Source organism: Monodon monoceros, unplaced genomic scaffold (assembly GCF_005190385.1).
Source record: "Monodon monoceros isolate NGI ecotype Baffin Bay Population unplaced genomic scaffold, NGI_Narwhal_1 Super_Scaffold_19, whole genome shotgun sequence".
NCBI classification, from domain to species: domain Eukaryota; kingdom Metazoa; phylum Chordata; class Mammalia; order Artiodactyla; family Monodontidae; genus Monodon; species Monodon monoceros.
Genome location: NW_021703775.1, coordinates 62,023,907 through 62,044,770, shown reverse-complemented (window position 1 = coordinate 62,044,770; position 20,864 = coordinate 62,023,907). Strand labels below are relative to the sequence as shown.

General features: G+C 39.7%; 1 protein-coding gene across 7 annotated transcripts in view; it reads left to right on the top strand.

The window, feature by feature from the left end:
- The window catches only part of LTBP1 (latent transforming growth factor beta binding protein 1), a 423,359-nt gene that overhangs the window by 249,384 nt on the left and 153,111 nt on the right, over window positions 1–20,864 (top strand). The gene's annotated exons all lie outside the window — the stretch shown is intronic.

The following is a 20,864-nucleotide window of genomic DNA, read 5'->3' as shown; positions in this document are numbered from 1 at the left end:
TTTACCCATTCATCTGTCGATGGACACTTAGGTTGCTTCCATGTCCTGGCTATTGTAAATAGAGCTGCAGTGAACATTGTGGTACATGACTCGTTTTGGTTTTTTTGTTTTGTTTTTTTAAAATAAATTTATTTATTTTTTTTTTGGCTGCATTGGGTGTTTGTTGCTGCACGTGGGTTTCTCTATTTTCGACGAGTGGGGTCTGCTCTTAGTTGTGGTACACAGGCTTCTCATTGCGGTGGCTTCTCTTGTTGTGGAACATGGGCTCTAGGTACGCGGGCTTCAGTAGTTGTGGCACTCAGGCTCGGTAGTTGTGGCTTGCGGGCTCTAGAGCGCAGGCTCAGTAGTTGTAGCACACGGGCTTAGTTGCTCCGCAGCATGTGGGATCTTCCTGGACCAGGGATTGAACCCGTGTCCCCTGCATTGGCAGGCGGATTCTTAACCACTGCGCCACCAGGGAAGCCTATGTGGTACATGACTCTTTTTGAATTATGGTTTTCTCAGTGTATATGCCCAGTAGTGGGATTGCTGGGTCGTATGGCAGTTCTATTTTTAGTTTTTTAAGGAACCTCCATACTGTTCTCCATAGTGGCTGTATTAATTTACATTCCCACCAGCAGTGCAAGAAGGTTCCCTTTTCTCCACACCCTCTCCAGCATTAATTGTTTGTAGATATTTTGATGATGGCCATTCTGACTGGTGTGAGGTGATACCTCATTGTAGTTTTGATTTGCATTTCTCTAATCATTAGTGATGGTGAGCATCCTTTCATGTGTTTGTTGACAGCCCTGAGTGCTTTTGTTCAATGTATATGGAAACATACAGCCGAGGGACCTTCAGAAATCACCCAGTTCAGTGTCTATACTTTACAAGTGAGGATATTCAAGCCCAGACTGGTTAAATGACTTTCCTGTGGCTAAATAGAGCTGAAGTTGTAACTCACATTTACCAGTGCCTAGTTTAGTATCCATATATGATAGCAAATTCGTTTCAGTTACTTTGGGAGGTGCCCAGTTAATGCTGCTCATTTCCCAGTACACATCTAGGATGAAGGTGGTGGTGTTAGTAACTTATGTGTACTTTGGAATAAATGTTGAAAGAGACTCCAAGAGTCTTATTGAATGAAAATCCATATCAAAACACAGCACATGTCCTTGGACTTGTGGTTTCGGGCTCTCTCTTCTTGGCCAGTATGTGTTTATAGGGCTGAGTAGATTTAGGTAATGTTAACAATATATAGATTAATCCCTATTAAAATGGTTCATGTCAAAGGAATATCTTAATTACCTGAGAATTTTCTCAAGTAAATTGTCTCTATAATACTGTGTCTGTTTAACTTTTATGATTTGTAGAGCTTTTACTGACTTAAAAAGAATCTTTTTTTTTGAAATGCACATAGATATACCATGTCTTTAAAAAGTTTTGCCTTCAAATATTATAAGGCCTCATCCTAGATGAAAGAATGTTGGCAAAGGAGAGGTTGCCCAGGGTGCTTTTTGAGAAACATCTGCAAACCTGTAGTACTGCTAGGTACATGGGAGTAATGGGTTAATTAACATTATGTAAGAATCAGTAGAATTTAAGATATTATTAAAAGTTCATATTATATGGATGGAAGAATGAATAGATGGCTAAATGTATATTCTACAGTATAAACCAAGTTGTTTCACAGATTTGGATAAAAATATATATATGAAAAGCCCTAGCCCATTATGAGGATATGTTAGTAGAAGCAGAATGAGCAGGGCATTGGAAGTAATGACCTTGTACTGTGCCAATCAGACTGAATTTGGGGTTTGGGTATTTGGTGTTCATTATCTTTCGGCTAATAAGGTCAGCCAGGCTTGTGAAGGGCCTGGTGTTAAACATGAGGGTGTTTAGCCTCGAGAAGTTGAGACTGAAGAGAAATATAATGGCTGCCTTACAAACATGGCTTTAAATAAATGTTTGATCAACTTTCCTACAAAACAAGACTTTTATGAGTTGCTTCAAAGGCCAAAGTCAATAGAATGGAGTTATAAGGAGGCATATTTACAACAACTACAAGCAAACCTTTTCTGTGGGTTAGAGTTCCCCATCACTGTAATGAAACACCTTTGGAAGTACTGAGCTTCCAGCACTTAGAGGTGATCCAACAGATCCTTAATAACTATTGGCTTGGGATGCTACAGGGACTTTCTGTCCTATGCAGTACATAATGTTAAATAACTCTGTAGGTTCATTCCAGTACTCTGATGCCAGTATTACTCTGTCACCAAGGACTGAGGTTGTGCATGAGAAGAGGGAAATTACTTTTTGGTCTGTCGCACAATTTTTAGACATGTAGTTTCCTGAAGTGTCCCCTTGATCAGGCATATCTGGTTGCTTCATTAAGCTGTAGAAAGAGGAGGATCCTTATTTATCCTTCACCATCCTAATCCTACATGGCTAATTGTTAGATACTCTCCAGAAATGTCAGATGCTCCTAATTTCTCTGAATGTCAAATGATGAAGAATATACTTATTTTCTCGGGGTGGGGTGGGATTTGGACCTTAAGAATCCCAATTAGAAACAGAGAGACAGAGAGTGTCCAAGGTCACACAGAAGAGGCCCAGCTAGGATTAAACTCCCAAGCCACCTCTGTTTCTGTCTGCAGTATGACCTCTTTTACCAATTTTGTATATATCTGTGAAGTATTACTAACGTAGGTACGGTATGCCATCTGTTTTGAGAACGAGTAGAAGTCAAAGCAATTAATGTCAATTTGGTTTTGTTTAATAAGAAAGGATGGTTATCTAACATATTCCTTCTACTGGCCGGTTCAAGGTTCTAACAGTTCATATTCATAAAAATACCACTGTAGAAGTGGGAGTGAAAATTTGCAAGTAATCATTTGCCATCTCATTTAGCAAAATAAGATGGAGAATCCTTTAAATAATTCCTTGAGGTTTTTTTGTTTTTTCCTCTTCTGGTTTGGCTGGTATGGAGTGACCTTTAGCAAGTTTTGTTCGTACTGAGCATATCAAATGGTTCCACCTCAGTCAGTTGCACTGATGTTCAGTAACGCCAAATCCTGGCTTATGTCTGTCTCAGGAAGATATTTGCAAAACAGTGTTGTACTTTTTGGCATGAATTCTGGAGTGAAGTATCACAGAAAATTCTGTTTCATGGTGCCTCAAGAAGGCACAGATAAATTACACTACAGAGAAGATTGACTCATAACATAATATGAAATCTATTGAAATTGCTTTTGAGAGAAGGGCTTAATTTCACTCCCTTGGTGATATTATTGGTCACTAAAATTGGGTAGAACTTTCTCACATTACATATATACACTTGGATTTTCCTAGAGCCTTGAAGCCTTTTGATTTTATGCTGAAGTTTTTCAAAAAAAGCCCATTAACCATCTAATTACTTGTGCATTCCACATTGTTCTTGGAGTTTAATGTCTTCTCAGTTTACAAAGCACATTTAAAATTAAAGTGATTAATAACTAGAATTACATTATTTCCTTCAACTAAGTGAATTAATGTCCTGAAACAACTTTTCATAATGGCCACTCCGTAACAAAGAACCAACTGTTCACAAGTTAATTTGAGGAGCTTTCAAATAATTGCCCTAAAAGTTGGGTTTTTTCCCCCTCCTTTCTAGTGGTGCTACAATTATCTTTTCAAAGGAATGATTTATTACATATAAACACATGGAGCTCTAAAACCTTGCCTCACTACGCTCAACATTATGGAATTGTTATAATTTGCTTTCTTTATCATAACAAACAATACAATTAAATTTCCTGGTGGATCTAGAGCAGCTTTTGTCATTTGATTATTATTCTAAAGTTTTGATGTAGAACTAGAATTAAATGAAGTAGTACCTCATGGAAATGATCATAGGAACTCCTACTTTCATACTTCTTCCCTGCATTTTGATTACTCATTTGCCCATAACTTTGCCATGAAATAAATGAGTTCTTAAAAATTAGGTGTAAATCTAACTTTCAAAACTAGAATTGGGTTCTGAAATTACTTGGGGACCAGTCTTTTCAGTGAAATCTTTTATTAAAAGCAAATATCTCTTGATATGCTAAAATCACTTACCTGTTTGATTTTATAACTGTAAATCAATCTACTGTTTTCTACATTTTTAGCATGTGCAGAGGTGCTGCGGGCAATGCCAAAATACATAGCTAGAAGACGTCTACACGTTTAGAATCCAGTGTATGCGTATTCCTTTTTCGAGAATAATTTTGAAATCTTTAAAAAATATTCCATAATCCACAAACATTAGTTGGTGGAGCACTCCTGAGCTACAGACTGAGGATATGTGATGAATGATGAATAAGACATTGGTCTTGCCCTTTGGATTTAGTGTAATTAAATCAGTTTGAATCAGCAGGATGTGATTTGCTTTGTTCACTCATCCGTCTAGCTGAATTTCAGCTGCCTCCAGATGAGCCTGTTAAAACAAGTATGAAAGAGCTGTCCACATAACTTTCTTTTGGCATTATTTTATTACACTGGTTATTCTGCTTTAATAAAATAAATTTACAACACAGATACACTAAGACAGTAATACTCTATTAAAACTTTCACTGCAGGTCTCCTTTTTGATAGAAAGTCCCCCGAAGTGCATCTAAAACTGAATTGTATTCAGACCATAGAAAAGATAATGCACTTTTTTTTTCAGGGGCATATCTCTGTCATTAAGTGAAACTCACCAATCTTGGTTAATAATCCACATAAGGAAGCTGTACATGGAACTTCTTGGTTATGAAGAGCTTGTCTGGACTGTAGCTTACATTTCAGACGTCTTAATGATCATCAAAAAATTGCTTGTGAATGGAGTATGGTGAACACATAGAGGAACACTGGTCTTTGAGTGCTTTGAGGGGACTAGAAAGTACATGAGAGACCCTCAGGAAAACTGACTTGGCTGGAGAAAAGAACGTGGCCTATGGCATAGTGTTGGGTTAAAACAGACAGGTAGGATGAGATGAAGTGATGCCTAATTTTAAGACAAATTTCTTATGTTTCTTACGATTAATTGCATGTATCATTTGTAATATATTGCATGTATCATTTGTAATATAACGGGCTTTGTGATACATGCTGGGAAAACAGCTGTTGGATTTACACTTCTTTTAACATAGAAATGTCCAAAGGCCATTATGACAACTTCTTGCACATTTAAAAGAAAATGGATTTGTGGCTTAGAGAAGAGTTATCATTTTAGAATTATCTTCAAAGGTATGGTTAATGTAAATAGTCTTTTTCATACAGTTAATAGTTAAATGAATTTACTGACACTGTATCAGTTTTTGCACTCAGCATTGTTTCTTGTGTCCTCTGCTTACTTTGTGGGTTCATGTTTTCTTTTGTGGTAGGATTGCCAGGTAAAATATAGGATGCCCAGTTAAATCTGAATTTCAGATAAACAGCAGATAATTTGGGACATGTATTTTAAAAGTAGTAGTTTATCTGAAATTCAAATTTAACTGGGTATCCTGTATTTTTATTTGCTAATTTATATTTTGAGATCACATCCCTTAAAAGCTCTTTAAATGGGGATCACTGAGAAGTATATACTTTACATGTCTGAGAATATCTTTATTTTGAGCTCATTCTGTAACAAGATTAGTCAGGTGTACAATTCTAGGATAACAGTTATTTTCCAACAATACTTTTGACCTACATTATACCAGTGTCTTTCTGACCTCTTTTTGATACTTTCTTCCTTTGTAGATACTGTTTCTCTCTTTGGAGATCATCTCTGAATTCTTTATGTTTTGTAGTTTTACCACGATGTGTGTCTATATTTGGATTTATCTTGATTTTACTCAGTAGGCAGAGTGTTGTGTTGTCCATCTGAAGACTCAGGTCTTTCCTCAAATTTGAAAAATGATCTGCTGTTATCTCTTAAAATATTGTTTCTCCACCGTGTTTTTCAGCTGAAACTCCTTTTAGACAAGTGTTGGAGCCTCTGGTTTTCGTGTCTCTTGTAACACGTCTTTTGTGCTTTTATCCTCTTGTCTTTTTTGCTACCTTGTGCGTGAATACCTCAGTTCTGTCTTCCAATTTTCTAATTGCTGCTTTACTATGCCTATCTAGATTCTATCCCATCTGTTACACTTTTAATTCTAAGATTATTTATCAGTTCCAAAATTTCTCATTGTTTTTCATAGCTAACCTGTTCTTTTTTCATTTTTTAAAATGTATTTATTTAACTTTTTAAGCAAACTGAAAAGTTTAGCTGGATTTTAGTTGCTGAGGGAGGAGTGTTTTTGCATAAATAGGTTTAGTTTGTTATCCTCAGTTGTTAAACCCACTTTTGACTGGAGACGTATTACAGCCACAGGTGTTTGTTTCTGCCAAAATCCCCTGGTCAGTAATGTGTTAAACTCCTGGCTTCCCCTGCTGCTTTCTAGACAGCAGACCCAGAGCTTCAGTGACCACCAGGTACCATGTATTTCTATACCATTTCAGGTTTACTGGGATGTTGACCTCGTTTTTTGACCTTGATATTTTATCTGTAATTGCTTTATGTTAGGAACTGGGGTGAATGCCAAAGCATGAACTTACTGTGTTACTTTAAAAAAAAAAAAAAGTATCCATATCAGGATTGAGGTTTTTTTTTTTTTTAAGAGATCAGTATCAGAATGTGGTTTTTAACATATATATATATATATATATATATATATCTCAATATAATAAATTGCTTTTCCTTGAGAATACAGAAAAGCTTTTCAGGAAACTTCATATTATATAATTGTTATCCACAGATAGTCTTTTTAACCATTGTAATTAAGCAGCCCATCAGCATAAATCTATTCACCATCTGCCGTGCATTCACTCATTTGTTTTATGGATATTTAATGACGATTTCAGTGGGGGCACACTGAGAAATATATTAATAAAACTCAGTTCCTACCCTTACAAAAATCACTGTCTCACATGTAATTAAAACATCAAGGCAGCATGTAGTTCGTGCTGTAAAAGAAACGGACCAAACACTGTGCAGTTTCAGAGGACAGGTCCCACTGAGTTCGAAAATCACAGATGGCATTTAAAAACATATTCCTTTAAAAAGAAAAAAGCACTTTCTTTCCTGTTTATAAAAATAATTCACACCTATTGTTTAATATTTAGGAACTAGAGAAATGTATAGAAAATAAAAATTACCAAATAAATGTATTTTGTTATATTTTCTACCAATCATATATATATGTATATATATACATATACATATATATAAATTTGAGCTTATATTTCATGGATACTTGTGAAAACTGTGTTTTTACTTAATAGATAATGAACACTTTCTGATATTATTAAATAACGTCCTAAAAATTATTTTAATGCTGACATAGAATCCCAGTTAATGGATATAGGATAATTCATTTAACCATTCCCCTAAAGTTGGATTTTCAGATTAGTTTCTTTTTTTCCTTTATATATATATAATGCTGTCAGGGGTGTACTTGAACATAAACCTTCATGTGAAGCTATGATTACGCATAGAAGAGACATTATTGGTTCCCAAGCTTTCATTCATCCTGTGCACGTTAGGCTTCAGAGAGGGTGTACAGCTTCCCTTCCCACTAGGCTTAGAGAGCCCACGGACTGTGTCCTCCTCTCCTTCCTTATTGCCTTTTCTTTACAAATTTGAAAACACAAAAAGGGCAGTTAAGTAGTATGTTTTTCTTCATTTAGGCTTTCCCCAGGTACTTTATATTGAATATGGCTATGAGCAAGATTTTTTTTTTTTTTTTAACAATCTTGGAACTAACTCCTGCTGGTTTTAATAATTTTGTCTGAGTTTTGTATGTAGAAAAATAATTTTACTTTCAAATAATTGTAATTTGGGGAAGATGGTGATATATGGGGCAGGGTAGTTATTAGGGCTGAAAGGAACTAAGACACGAGCATGGGAAAACATGCACCCGTGGAGGTGGGTAAGTCAGTTGAGGTACGCTGGGGGTTGAGGCAGGCTGAATTTGAAGTTTGTCTGGTATGGTGCCTAAGGCTAGTGAGTGTAAGCTTCTTTCAAGGTTTTATTTTAAATACATGGGAAGTTGATATAGTTGGTTAATTTTGTTAATTTTGCTTTTTCCTCCATTGACATTTTTGGTTTGCTTCAAAGATTTTGGGTTGTGACCAAATTGTCATGGAGCTAATATAAATGTCTTCAAATTAGTAGAGTCGGCCCTTCACATTCGTGGGTTCTGCATCTGCAGATATGGAGGGCTGGCTGTATTATGCCGTTTGATGCAAAGGACTTGAGCATCCACAGATTTGGGGATCTGCATGAGGAGAGGGGGTCTTGGAGCCAATCCCTCAGGGATATCAAGGGATGACTGTAGTGAGTGCTCTGGACTCTCCCTCCCATTTTCTCTCTTTCCCATGCTCCCTTCCTCCCTGTCTCCCCATCTCTTTCAAGGCCCACTCACCTTGTTCTGGGTCTTATTGCAGTGATGGTAACAAGGAACAAGGGAGACGGTGATGATCTGTAGACATAACTATGTTTTTAGTGACAGTGATCCTGACACAGCAAGTGCCATAAAAGGTCTAAGTTTGCTAAGTTCTCTAGCTCTCAAGCCCACTTTAACCCTTTTGTACCTACCCCAACTGCTTCCTCTAGTATTCTTAGGTTCTCACCCAACTTTTCTCCAGACTTTCTCCTGAGGTGGAACTAGCTAGGCCACCTGCTGCTCTAATTACTGTTGATTTTATTTATGTGCTACTTCTTTCCTTATGGTAATACTTGCATAAGAAACTTGATAACTTTCTCTTTTCTAATACAATAAATTTCCTTTTTGGTCATTATCGCCTACACATCTTCTTATCTACCTGTTTATGTATTTTGCTAGTGTTTATTGAATGCCTATTTAGTGGAGCCATTGGGTTGGGTGCTTCAGCTATGTCATAATTCTCACAGTAACCCTGTGAGATAGTGTTATGTTTTTTTAAACTTGTAGTGAAACTGAGCCCTGAGGCTCAAAGAAATTAAGTAATGGAAGATAGCATACCTGGAGAGTGCTAGCATCTATCTCTGATGCCTGGGCTCCCTCTCCCCATTCTGTGCTACTAACGTTTACTTAGTAGTTTGTAGTACTTCTTATCATGCTTTTTATGTCAGTAATTCCTGACAATGACTGCATCTGCTTGTTACAGGTGGGGAAACCATGGCTTAAAGCAGCAGCACTGGGGGGGATATTAGATGCTCTCTGGTTCTTTTACTCTTTAGATCAGACTCTCCTGTTAGGTGCTTTCAGTAACTTGGTTTAGAAATCAGAGTTCTCCACACTTCATTGTTTACTTTCACAGCAAGTTTTCTTGTTTTAAATGTGTCTGCTTTGTAGGTAAAATAAGTGTTTTTCTCTCTTGTTATTAGCAAGCCATTGTACCTTAGTTTTATCCTGAAGTCCTTAACAAGCAGAACGTTGAGGTCTCTAGAGGCTGTTTGTTTAAGCTTGCATTCCTTTTGAGCACTCCTCCTGAGGCACTCCCCTTCTGTATCACCTCTTCTCCCTTCCCCTGTAAGTTAACAGTTACTTTACTGAAACAATCATGTGTTTCTCACGCTTCTGGGGGCAGCTGGACAGTTCTGCTGACCCAGGCCGGGTATGGGTGATGTCAGCCAGGCTCAGTCTTGGGTCTGTGATCAGCTGATGGCTGCCTGGGGCTGGATGGTCCAGGATGGCTTCAGCAGGAATGGCTCAGCAATCTTCCACAAGGTGTCTTATCTAAAGCTTTTCAGGCCTAGGCTTGGGATTGACACACTGTCACACACTGGTGGCTGAAGGAAGTCACAGGCCAGCCTGCATTCAAGGAGTGGGAAAATAGACTCTACTTGCTAGTGGGAGAAGTTACAAAGTCACATAGACAGGGTCATGGATACAAAAAGAGGTAGAGAATTGCAGCAATTTTAGAAATTGATCTGTAACACCTTGAAGATCTTTATTTGTATTACTGGGAGGTCACTTTACGTCTAAACTTATGAGGCCATGTTGAAAAAGTGTTGGTGAAAAAAGTCTGGTAATATTAGAAATTATGTAGTTTATTATCTATTTAAATTTTTATTAGTAGTGTAACCTATATATGGAACAATGCACACATCACAGGGAATTAGCTCAGTGAATATCACAAAGTGAACATAACTGTGTACTTATCACTCAAGTCAAGAAATAGAAGATCCCCTGCACCCCAGAATCCTCCCTCTGTCCCTTCTCAATTTTTACTTTCTCTCTCTTTTCCAGAAGTAATCACTGTCCCGACTATTATAAGCATAGATGAGTTGTCTTTTTAGAACTTTCAAATTATCCAGTAAGTGTTCCGTGTCTGTCTTCTTTCACTTGGCAGCATGTGGCCAATACCATTTCTTTAATATTCAGAACTGTGACTAGTGACGTAATATCCATTGATGTTTTCATTTAAAAGCTTTTCAGTGACTTTTCCCTTCCTTCAGCATGTTCTTCTGTGACTTCTTAGTTTATGCAACACTCGCTACAGTTAGTGTTTTCTCTAAAGTTCCCTTCAGTTCCATTAACATAAGGGAATTTATTGCTCTGATATTTCTTTCTTTCCAGGAGGAAATAAGCAATATGTATAGGAGACTAATGTGGGTATGAGAATGAAACTTAGAATCCACTGTTATTGCTATATATTTGGGAAATCATAGTAGAAAGTCAGTAGGCGTGAACTAAGACTGCAGTCAACCAGACTTGATAATTAAGTTATTCAAAGTACTTAAAATGTTTAAAATTCTTTTTATTTACCTATCAGATTCATCACAGTGCTCTGCTGTATTTAGTGATTTAATCCCAGAAACTGGGGGGGTACTTACTGTGATGCTGAATCATGTTTTGCAATCTCAGTGACCAAGAGGCAATTGATATGTTTTACTGATGTGAAGGTGTTACTTTACTGGCCTAGACATCCTCTTGGAACTCCTGCTGCTTTTTCTAGTCTAAATAGGCACAATATTTTGGGTAAGAATTTAAAGTTTTGATTTGGACCTGAGTATCATTTTAGCATTTAAAATCAGTTTGGGACCCATTCCCATCCATTGTAAAATCATTTTCTGGTGTGTCCTCTTACTGTGCTCCTATCACTGGGATAGGATTCAAAAAGGAAATGTCTGCTTATTTTATTCACTTTTCTTCAGGAAAGACAGTGGTGAAGTGAGTCATTAGCACATTGTGTTTTCCAATAGCTCTTTGACCTTAGTCTCTGGGGCTATAAAATCAATGGGAAGATGCCTGTTGTATCACGAGTCATGGGGAAAGCCCATAATAGATATGTTACTATGAATGTTTCAAGGAGAAATTAATGTACTGTCTATAGATTATAGTCGGAAATCCAAGACCCGCAGAGATGTGCATCTTCCATGTGTAGCACACATGTATTGAGAAATAAATACAGGCTGTCCTCTGGGCTCTGATAATTCTTCTATCATGTTACCCTGCAGACAGAAGGATTGGAAGGCAGGGAGTTGTTCCCACAGTGGTTTGCTTCCTTTGAGTGAGTTCAGTGATTGAATCCACCCCATGCTAGATGATTATTTTATAAATGTGGGACAGTTACAGGTCATGAGGCTATGGCTGCAGTAGGGCCTAGGTTGAAACAAATACACTCACAAAGAGACCCATATGATAGTTCCTGGGGCTGACCCAAGAGAGCGACATTTCACAAGATGTGCTCCACAGACCACTAGGTCAGCTCGATGTTAATAGGTGGTGTGTGAAAAAAGATTCCATGGCCGAAAGTGTGGAGGATACCAAGTTAAACAGAGAAAACCGAGTCCTTGCCAAAGAACTTCTCAGGGGGCCTTCCATGTGCAAATGTATATAGAATATGTAGCGTTTCTCAATCATATTCAGCCACAGAACTCTTCTTTTAGCAGAAGTCTCACAAAGCTTGTGTTTTGTATAAAATACCTTGGGTAAAATTGCTCTTGAATGTTGATCTTCTAACATTTTTTTGCTGCCTTATCTCCTAAAATAATTTTGAAAAACTTAGGTGTTCACACATTTTTAAGCCAATATCTGCATTTTTTAATCAAAAATTAAATGGGTGCAGTAGATTCATTTCTGTCATGTTTTATTAAATATGGGCTTTCAACATATTTTCAGCAGCAGCATTGGCTCGTTACTCTATGAATGATGTCTGCCGTCTAACCTAATTGGCAAAACCAGACTTTCTTATGAAATAAATCAGACTTGTCCCTTTTCCTATGACTGTGTCCCTCAGGAGGGATATATTTGTGAATTGTTTATTCGTTTGGTGCCTTTGATAATTTCACATTGTAGGACAGTGCACCTGGAGAGATTCTAGATGGGCAAGAGGGTGCCTTGAAGAGAAAGCAGACACTGAGTAAAGGAGAGAGGGAAAAGGAGATTGGCAAGTGTGTTGTTAGAGCACTTTTAGAGAAGGAAACACATGAAGGCTCAAGATCTAGGAATTGATTCCCTTAAATAAAAGTATCCAAGCATGGGCCTCCCTGGTGGCACAGTGGTTAAGAATCCGCCTACCAATGCAGGGGACACGGGTTTGAGCCCTGGTCCGGGAAGATCCCACATGCTGCGGAGCAACTAAGCCCGTGTGCCACAACTACTGAGCCTGCTCTCTACAGCCCGCGAGCCACAACTACTGAGCCTGTGCGCCACAACTACTGAAGCCTGTGTGCCTAGAGCCCATGCTCCGCAACAAGAGAAGCCACTGCAGAGAGAAGCCACTGCAGTGAGAAGCCCGCGCACCGCAACCAAGAGTAGCCCCCGCTCAAAGCAACTAAAGAAAGCCCACGCGCAGCAATGAAGACCCAACGCAGCCAAAAAAAAAAAAAAAAAGTATCCAGGGGTGTGTGTACCCAGTGTGAAGCTGCTTCCCGGGTGGGGGAGTTTAAGAAATACATATGTCCTCTTAGAGAGTGAACTCCTCCTTTATCTAAATTAAGTGATCCCTGTTAAACAGCCAAATGGTCTGTCTGGCTAGGAAAAGTATTTACCTCAGAGGTGGTTTTTTTTTCCTGCTTTCAACTGGAAGTCAAATTGCTGAATTGTGTGATGGCATTTCTGTCCATCAGCAAAAACCAGAATCTCCAAAACACTTCATATTTTCACACAGTGTAAAGATCTGCATGTACTGTTCTCACCTGGTACCTAACTCCTGTTGGTTACTGGACATGCCTCATTTCCTGTATAAACTTGTGTTACTAAAAAGGCAGTAAATTAGTACTCACTTTGTCAAACATACATACTTTCCTGTAGGAGCATAGATACATAAAAGTGTGTTTATTTCCCACAGGGTACTTATGCTAGTCATGATATATATTATGCAGTAAATGTCATAGTTTATTTATTCCTTGGCATTTTCAACTCTGGCAACTTGCAGATTGTTTTGAAGTCAGGATATTTAAGCTAGGAGCAACCTTGGGGATTATCTGCGTTGCAAGAGAGGAAAGTGAGATCAAGAGAAAACAAATGACTTGCTTTAGGTGACATAATTTAGGATCCTAGTTACCAAACTAGGTCTTAATGAGAGATTCCTCCCATTAGATTTCCCCATTCTCCCTTAACCCTTTTAAAAAAATAAGAGCTTGGACAAAGTTATCTCTATAAAACTGTGAATAACTGTTGTGTTGCTCACCGTCCAAAATTGTTACAAAGTTCCAGTGAGAGAAGGTGTGCTGTACAAATACAAAGGAGGATGAGGATCCTTGCCTCATAGTACTAGATTGTTGTTATCCTCTGATGCTGAAATGCTAAGGCTGTGTTACATTAGGTTGTGTAAAGAGTCTCTTGTTGGGCTTCCCTGGTGGCGCAGTGATTGGGAGTCCGCCTGCCAATGCAGGGGACACGGGTTCATGCTCCGGTCCGGGAAGATCCCACGTTCCGTGGAGCGGCTGGGCCTGTGAGCCATGGCTGCTGAGCCTGCGCGTCCGGAGCCTGTGCTCCGCAACGGGAGGGGCCACAACAGTGAGAGGCCCACGTATCCCCCCCCCCCCCCCCCCCCGCCGCAAAAAAAGGGTCTCTTGTTATGCATATGTCCCAACTACTCTGTATTTTTATACTATCTGGGTAATAGATGGCCCAGCCTTCTGTTTCTTTTGTATTAGGTTGAACCATGTGACACTGCCAATATTCAACCATTTTAAATTTATAAGAAGACCAGTTTTGTATTATTGAACTTGATAAATGGCCAGAGGTTCATGGTAGGCTGTACTGGGCAGAGGCACTCTATAAATGTTCTTAGTGAATGGAGAAGTATGTAAATCTTCATATGAGCTGTAGCCTCCCTGTCCCTCCACCCTAGATTTTGCCTACTCTAAAGGTATACACTGGGATGTATGAGTTTCTCCCTTCCCTTTTGCTTCGGCAAACTTCTAGACTCCCCAGCCCAGCAGCTCAGATGGAGATGCGGGGCGGGGTGGGGGTGGTGGCGGTGACTGGTTCTGAGTCAGCTCCTTCTGCCATTCATCTTGACCTTGTTCTTGAACTCAGTAAGCTGTGTTCTATGCAAGTGGTTACACCATTCTTTCAAAGGATAGAATTCCACAATTGTCCAGAGAAATTTGGTGGTCTGCAGAGGGAAAACAATGAACAAATTCGTTTGTTTACCATTGGTTTGTTTTTTTAAACTAAGTACTACAATACTTTCAGTTTCATCAGAACACATTAAAGGAGATTGGCTGATCCTGTAAAATACGAGACTCCTGAAACAATTATTTTTGTCAAATATAAGTAATTTATAAAAAATTATAATCAAGTTAGAAGTTTTATTTAATTTTAAATAAGAAAATAGCCTGAGGAATTGAAGCCTAAATAGAACTATAATTCATAATTAGCCGATCATGTTTCGTATAATTGTTAAACTTTGGCCCGATAACGCCTCCTCTCAGCATAATCCTTAAACTTCTCATATCCAGAGAGCACACTTTCCGTCAACCCGTGTTTTGCCCTTAATGCATGTGTGAATCTTTAATTTCCCTCAGTTTATTTATAAAGGCCTTAAAGAGCCTGACTACCTCAGAAAGTCATTTAGATAATTGCTCATGTTTCATATTAATTTCTGGGGTTCTAAATTTAACAACACGGGGCATAAGTTTTTTGCCTTTTTCTTTAAACACAAAGGATATAAACTATCTAGCCACACCACAATCCTCTCAGGAACGAAGCAGGGGATGGAAGAATGAAGTGGCAAAAAATAAGAGAATTCCTATCCAATTTTTAGATTTCAGATTTGGCATATTAGGAATGAACAATTTATGAATGGAATGCTTTTTAAAGTTTTATTTGTGAGTGAGTTGTTGAAACCTGGAATATGATTTTTCACAGAAATAATGTCAGTGATTTTCAAATTTTCTTTACAAATGCCATCTTAGAAGTTCAGTTTTTGAAGCAGATGTAAAGGAACTGCCTTGCTTAAAAGAGGTGTGTAGGGTGCCCAGTCTCCAGGGACAGGTCCACAGGTCACAGTTAAGTCTGATGAATTACCTTAGAGCCCCAGTCAGACATGGTGATGCTAGGATTCTAGTCTTGCAGATCACAAACCACACACAGCCCCGAGCTCAGCAATCTGGGGAACCTAGTCTGTTTTGCTTCTTGCTCGGGCCAAAGCACAGTCTCAGAGACAGCAGGAGACCATCCAGATGTAGACAGTATAGAGGCTGAGTTGAGTGAATGCAGCCCTTCAAGTCCCCTCATGGAGCAAGCACTCACCTCCACTCCATCATTCCTCAGACAACTTTACTTCAAGATGGTCCCTTCTGTACTTATAAACTCATATTTTCATCCCCTGTGTGTGAGTTTTTCAGTGAGGGCATTATTGACAATTTTCTTTGTCAAGGGGGACTAACCGCACTTTGTTCAGTTCCCTAGTGTCCACCCAGTGAGTGTTCCCCAGTCCTTGGGACAACCCAAAGTGTCCCATAGCTAAGCATAGCCCACTTTGAGAATCAGCTAAGAGGGAAGCAATCTTATTGACCTACAACATCCCTATAGGTATTTACGTTGTAGGAGAGATTGCTTTTAGATCTAAATGGCTACTAAATATACGAAAAGGAAATGCAGGTCAAAACCACAACGAGATAATACTACACTCCCGCTCCATGACTAAAATGAAAAAGACCGACAGTAATTTGATGAGGACGTGGAGCAGTTGGTACTGGAAATTGACACATAACCACTTAGGACAACTGTTTGACAATGTTTATTGAAGTAAACATGAGCCTTATTTAGTGACCCAGAAATTTTACTCCTAGATATATACCCAAGAGACCTGAGTGCCTAGGCCTACCAAAAGAGATACATATAAGAATGTTCACAGGGCTTCCCTGGTGGCGCAGTGGTTGAGAGTCCGCCTGCCGATGCAGGGGACACGGGTTCGTGCCCCGGTCCGGGAAGATCCCACGTGCCGCGGAGCGGCTGGGCCCGTGAGCCATGGCCGCTGAGCCTGCACGTCCGGAGCCTGTGCTCCGCAATGGGAGAGGCCACGGCAGTGAGAGGCCCGCATACTGCAAAAAAAAAAAAAAAGAATGTTCACAGGTGCATGGTTGGAAATAACCCCGCAAATGTCTCTCAACAGTAGAACAGATAAATTAACTTTGTACTCACACAGTAAAATGTAACAGAGCAGTGAAAGATGAACTGTATGCAACAACATTGATGAATCTCTTAGGCATAATAAAGTCAGACAAAAGAATATATACACTATGATTCCCTTCATATGAAGTTTAAGAACAGCTAAGACTAATCAACCATGATGGGAATCAGGATAGTAGTTACCTGTGGGGGCAAAGAGGTTGACTGGGAAGGGACATGAAGTGCCTTCTGAGGCACTGGGAATGTTCTAAGTCATGATCTGGGTGGTGGTTATACAGTGTGTGCGTACACACGTGTACAAACTTATCTACTTGTATGTATACATGTATGTATATGCAAAAACCTCATATAGTTGTACACTTGAGATGGATATACTTAGCTGGATGTAACTTTAAAAAGAAAAAATCTTGGAAATTTAATCTCTAATTTATGATATTTTCTAGAATATGATAAAAATAAATTGAGGTGGTTGAGGGAAATGGGAGTTTTTCTGGAAGCTGTGAGAGTGTGTCCATGCTTCTGGGTTTCTGGAGCCAAAATTAGGGGAAGTGGTATTGCTAGGGGCACAAGCTGATTAGAATAGAGATGGTAGGAAAAGGGAAGGGAAAATTTTATGATTCCTCTTCACTCTACTTCTTCCTGTCTTTAGCCATAGTGTTTTTGTTTAAGGCTTAATTTCTGTCCTCCATTCCCATGGCATCATGGTCGAAGTGGTGGGCAATGTTGAGAGTCAAAGAGCGGACATTGGAAGAGAGCATAAGGCAGTGGTTGTGTACCAGGTATCTATGCTTTGTGGGGGACAAACACCACCTTAACCTACAGGGAGGTTAGCCAGCAGGGAGACTGGATGGTACTGTCATAGAAACTTCCAGATAAGGGAAAATTCTGGGTCCCAAGACGTAAACACGGAAGGTGTAATGGTGCAGTCAATGAACAGGAGTGAAAGCCCCTCAGAGAAAGAGGAAGGCTGATGACCACACCCTAGTGGGAACACGAGGGGAAACAGTGGTCCAGCCTTTTTGACCACAACTGACTGGTTACCCAAATTTGAGGTTTAAGTGGGGACATACAATAGGGGCTTCGCTTGTACCCTGTAAGCCCCAACTGGACTTGGCACTCTTCCTGGTCCTTCATGGTGGTTCTCTTAAAGAGAATGAGTTATAGGGGGATATTTTCAATCACATGCTGTGCATAAATGTGCGTTATAATACAACACACACTCTGATCAAGAGTAAGATGGGGGGGCTTCCCTGGTGGCGCAGTGGTTGAGAATCTGCCTGCTAATGCAGGGGACACAGGTTCGAGCCCTGGTCTGGGAGGATCCCACATGCCATGGAGCAACTAGGCCCATGAGCCACAACTACTGAGCCTGCGCGTCTGCAGCCTGTGCTCCGCAACAAGAGAGGCCGCGATAGTGAGAGGCCTGCGCACCGCAATTGAAGAGTGGCCCCCGCTTGCCATAACTAGAGAAAGCCCTCGCACAGAAACGAAGACCCAACACAGCAAAAATTAATTAATTAATTAATAAACTCCTACCCCAAACATAAAAAAAAAGAGTAAGATGGGCAGGTGCTGGACCATATGCTGGTCCAGGTGTCATCTAGCTATACCAGTTTCCAGCTGCATGCAAGCTGGAATGCTGTAGAATTTACACAACAAACATGGGTTGTCATTTGAATGTCGTTGAAAATGTCATATTGTCATGTGTCGGGTACAATATGTCCATGTAGATATCTTTGGCTACGTAGAATATGAAATATAAGCCAATAGTGATTTATTGCAGGCTGCATTTGCCTTTTTATGTGACGATTCTGCTAGTAATGTTTTGCTACCATGGCGTTCAGTTTAATGTAGAAAATTAACATTTTAGGATCCTTAATAGAAGTTTTATTAGAATTAATGATTGAAAGAAGTAAATATAATTTCAAATGGAAACACTAAAAGCCAAGTCTGTTAACTGTTAGGCTTCATAAGACACCCTGAATAAAATAGATGACTACTAATTCTTTTTTACTTTTAACTTGTCACATTCTGTTTATTTTTAATTACCTTTGCAAATGACTCTATAATCTTTTTTTAAAAATTGCCACATTTTCGTCTCTCCTCTTCCAAATCATTTTGATTTCCCCTTGGGCCACTGTCTTAGTCCATTTGGGCTGCTTTAACAAAATACCACCAACTGGGTAGCTTAAAAAGAGCAGGTTTTTATTGCTCACAGTTCTGGAAGCGGGTAAGTCCCAGATCAAGGCACCAGCATGGTCACCTTCTGGTGAGGGCCCTCTTCCAGTTACACATGTCTTCATTGTGTCCTCAAATGATGGAAGGGACTAGGGATCTCTGTGGAGCCCCTTTTATAAGGCACTAATCCCATTCAGGAGGGTTCTTCCCTCATGACTGAAACACCCTGCAAGGGCCTCACCTACTAATACCGTCACCTATGGGGAGGGTTAGGATTTCAACATATGAATCTGGCGGTGGAGTGGGGGGCCCAAGACGTTGAGACCATAGCAATCACCACATGCAGATGACCTTGAGGCTCTGTTTCCAGTGATGCTTTCCTTTCACTTTATTCCTGAATCTGCTCCTGTGGCTGGATATTTATACAATACTTGAGTATCCCAGCGTGACCTTCTAGTGTAAAACTTACCTCTTTTTTTTTTTAACATCTTTATTGGAGTATAATTGCTTTACAATGGTGTGTTAGTTTCTGCTTTATAACAAAGTGAATCAGCTATACATATACATATATCCCCATGTCTCCTCCCTCTTGCATCTCCCTCCCACCCTCCCTATCCCACCCCTCTAGGTGGTCACAAAGCACCGAGATGATCTCCCTGTGCTATGTGGCTGCTTTCCAATAGCTATCTGTTTTACATTTGGTAGTGTATATATGTCAATGCCACTCTCTCGCTTCGTCTCAGCTTACCCTTCCCCTCCCCGTGTCCTCAAGTCCATTCTCTAAGACTGCATCTTTATTCCTGTCCTGCCCCTAGGTTCTTCAGAACCATTTTTCTTTTTTTTTGATTCCATACATATGTGTTAGTGTACGGTATTTGTTTTTCTCTTTCTGACTTACTTCACTCTGTATGACAGTCTCTAGGCCCATCCACCTCACTACAAATAACTCAATTTCGTTTCTTTTTATGGCTGAGTAATATTCCACTGTATGTATGTGCCACATCTTCTTTATCCATTCATCTGTCGATGGCACTTAGGTTGCTTCCATGTCCTGGCTATTGTAAATAGAGCTGCAGTGAACATTGTGGTACATGACTCTTTTTGAATTATGGTTTTCTCAGGGTATATGCCCAGCAGTGGGATTGCTGGGTCATATGGTAGTTCTATTTTTAGTGTTTTGAGGAACCTCCATACTGTTCTCCATAGTGGCTGTATCAATTTACATTCCCACCAACAGTGCAAGAGGGTTCCCTTTTCTCCACACCCTCTCCAGCATTTGTTGTTTGTAGATTTTTTGATGATGGCCATTCTGACCGGTGTGAGGTGATACCTCACTCTAGTTTTGATTTGCGTTTCTCTAATGATTAGTGATGTTGAGCGTTCTTTCATGTGGAAAGCTTTTCTCTTCATCTGCCTTTTTCCTTCACAGAACTTTCTACAAAACCAATAGTGTCTTTTCCTCTTTGCTCAGATTAGAAGCCTCAAGGGCATCTTTTACCCTCTTCTTCTCTAGTGCCATGTTGGCCAAACACCAAACACCATGCACTGTCAGTTGCCCTTCAAAAACAAACAAACAAAAAACAAAACTTCATTCCTTCTCTTCCTGATAATTCTCACCAACCTGGCTTGTCACCATTCTCATACTTGCTTATTCCTTCAGTGATCAAACTTTTAATCTCATCTCACCAAGCCATGTGCTGGCCAGATGTGTTTCCCTAGAGCCCGCCCTTGATTATATCTTCCTCCTGCTCACAGACCTTTCATATGTTTCCCTGTTTTCAATAAAATTGCATCCAAACCTAGCCTGGCTTTAACCAGCTCTTTTTCCGACTATTCACCTTCCTGAAACTTCTTTTCCAGCCAACAGTTTGACTCATGATTTCCTGATCCCTTTCCTTCTCCAGTCTCTGTCACTCATGCTCTGATGTCCACCCATGTAGATCATTCACCCCTTCCTACCCATCCATCTGGCTTCTCCCCAAATTCAACACCTGATGAAGTCTTACCTCCTTCTCCATGCTGCAGTCTCCCTTACCTCCACCTTCCTTTAGTAGCTCTTATTTGTCTATACAGGCAATTTCATAATTTAATTTCTTCAGGTTTATGACC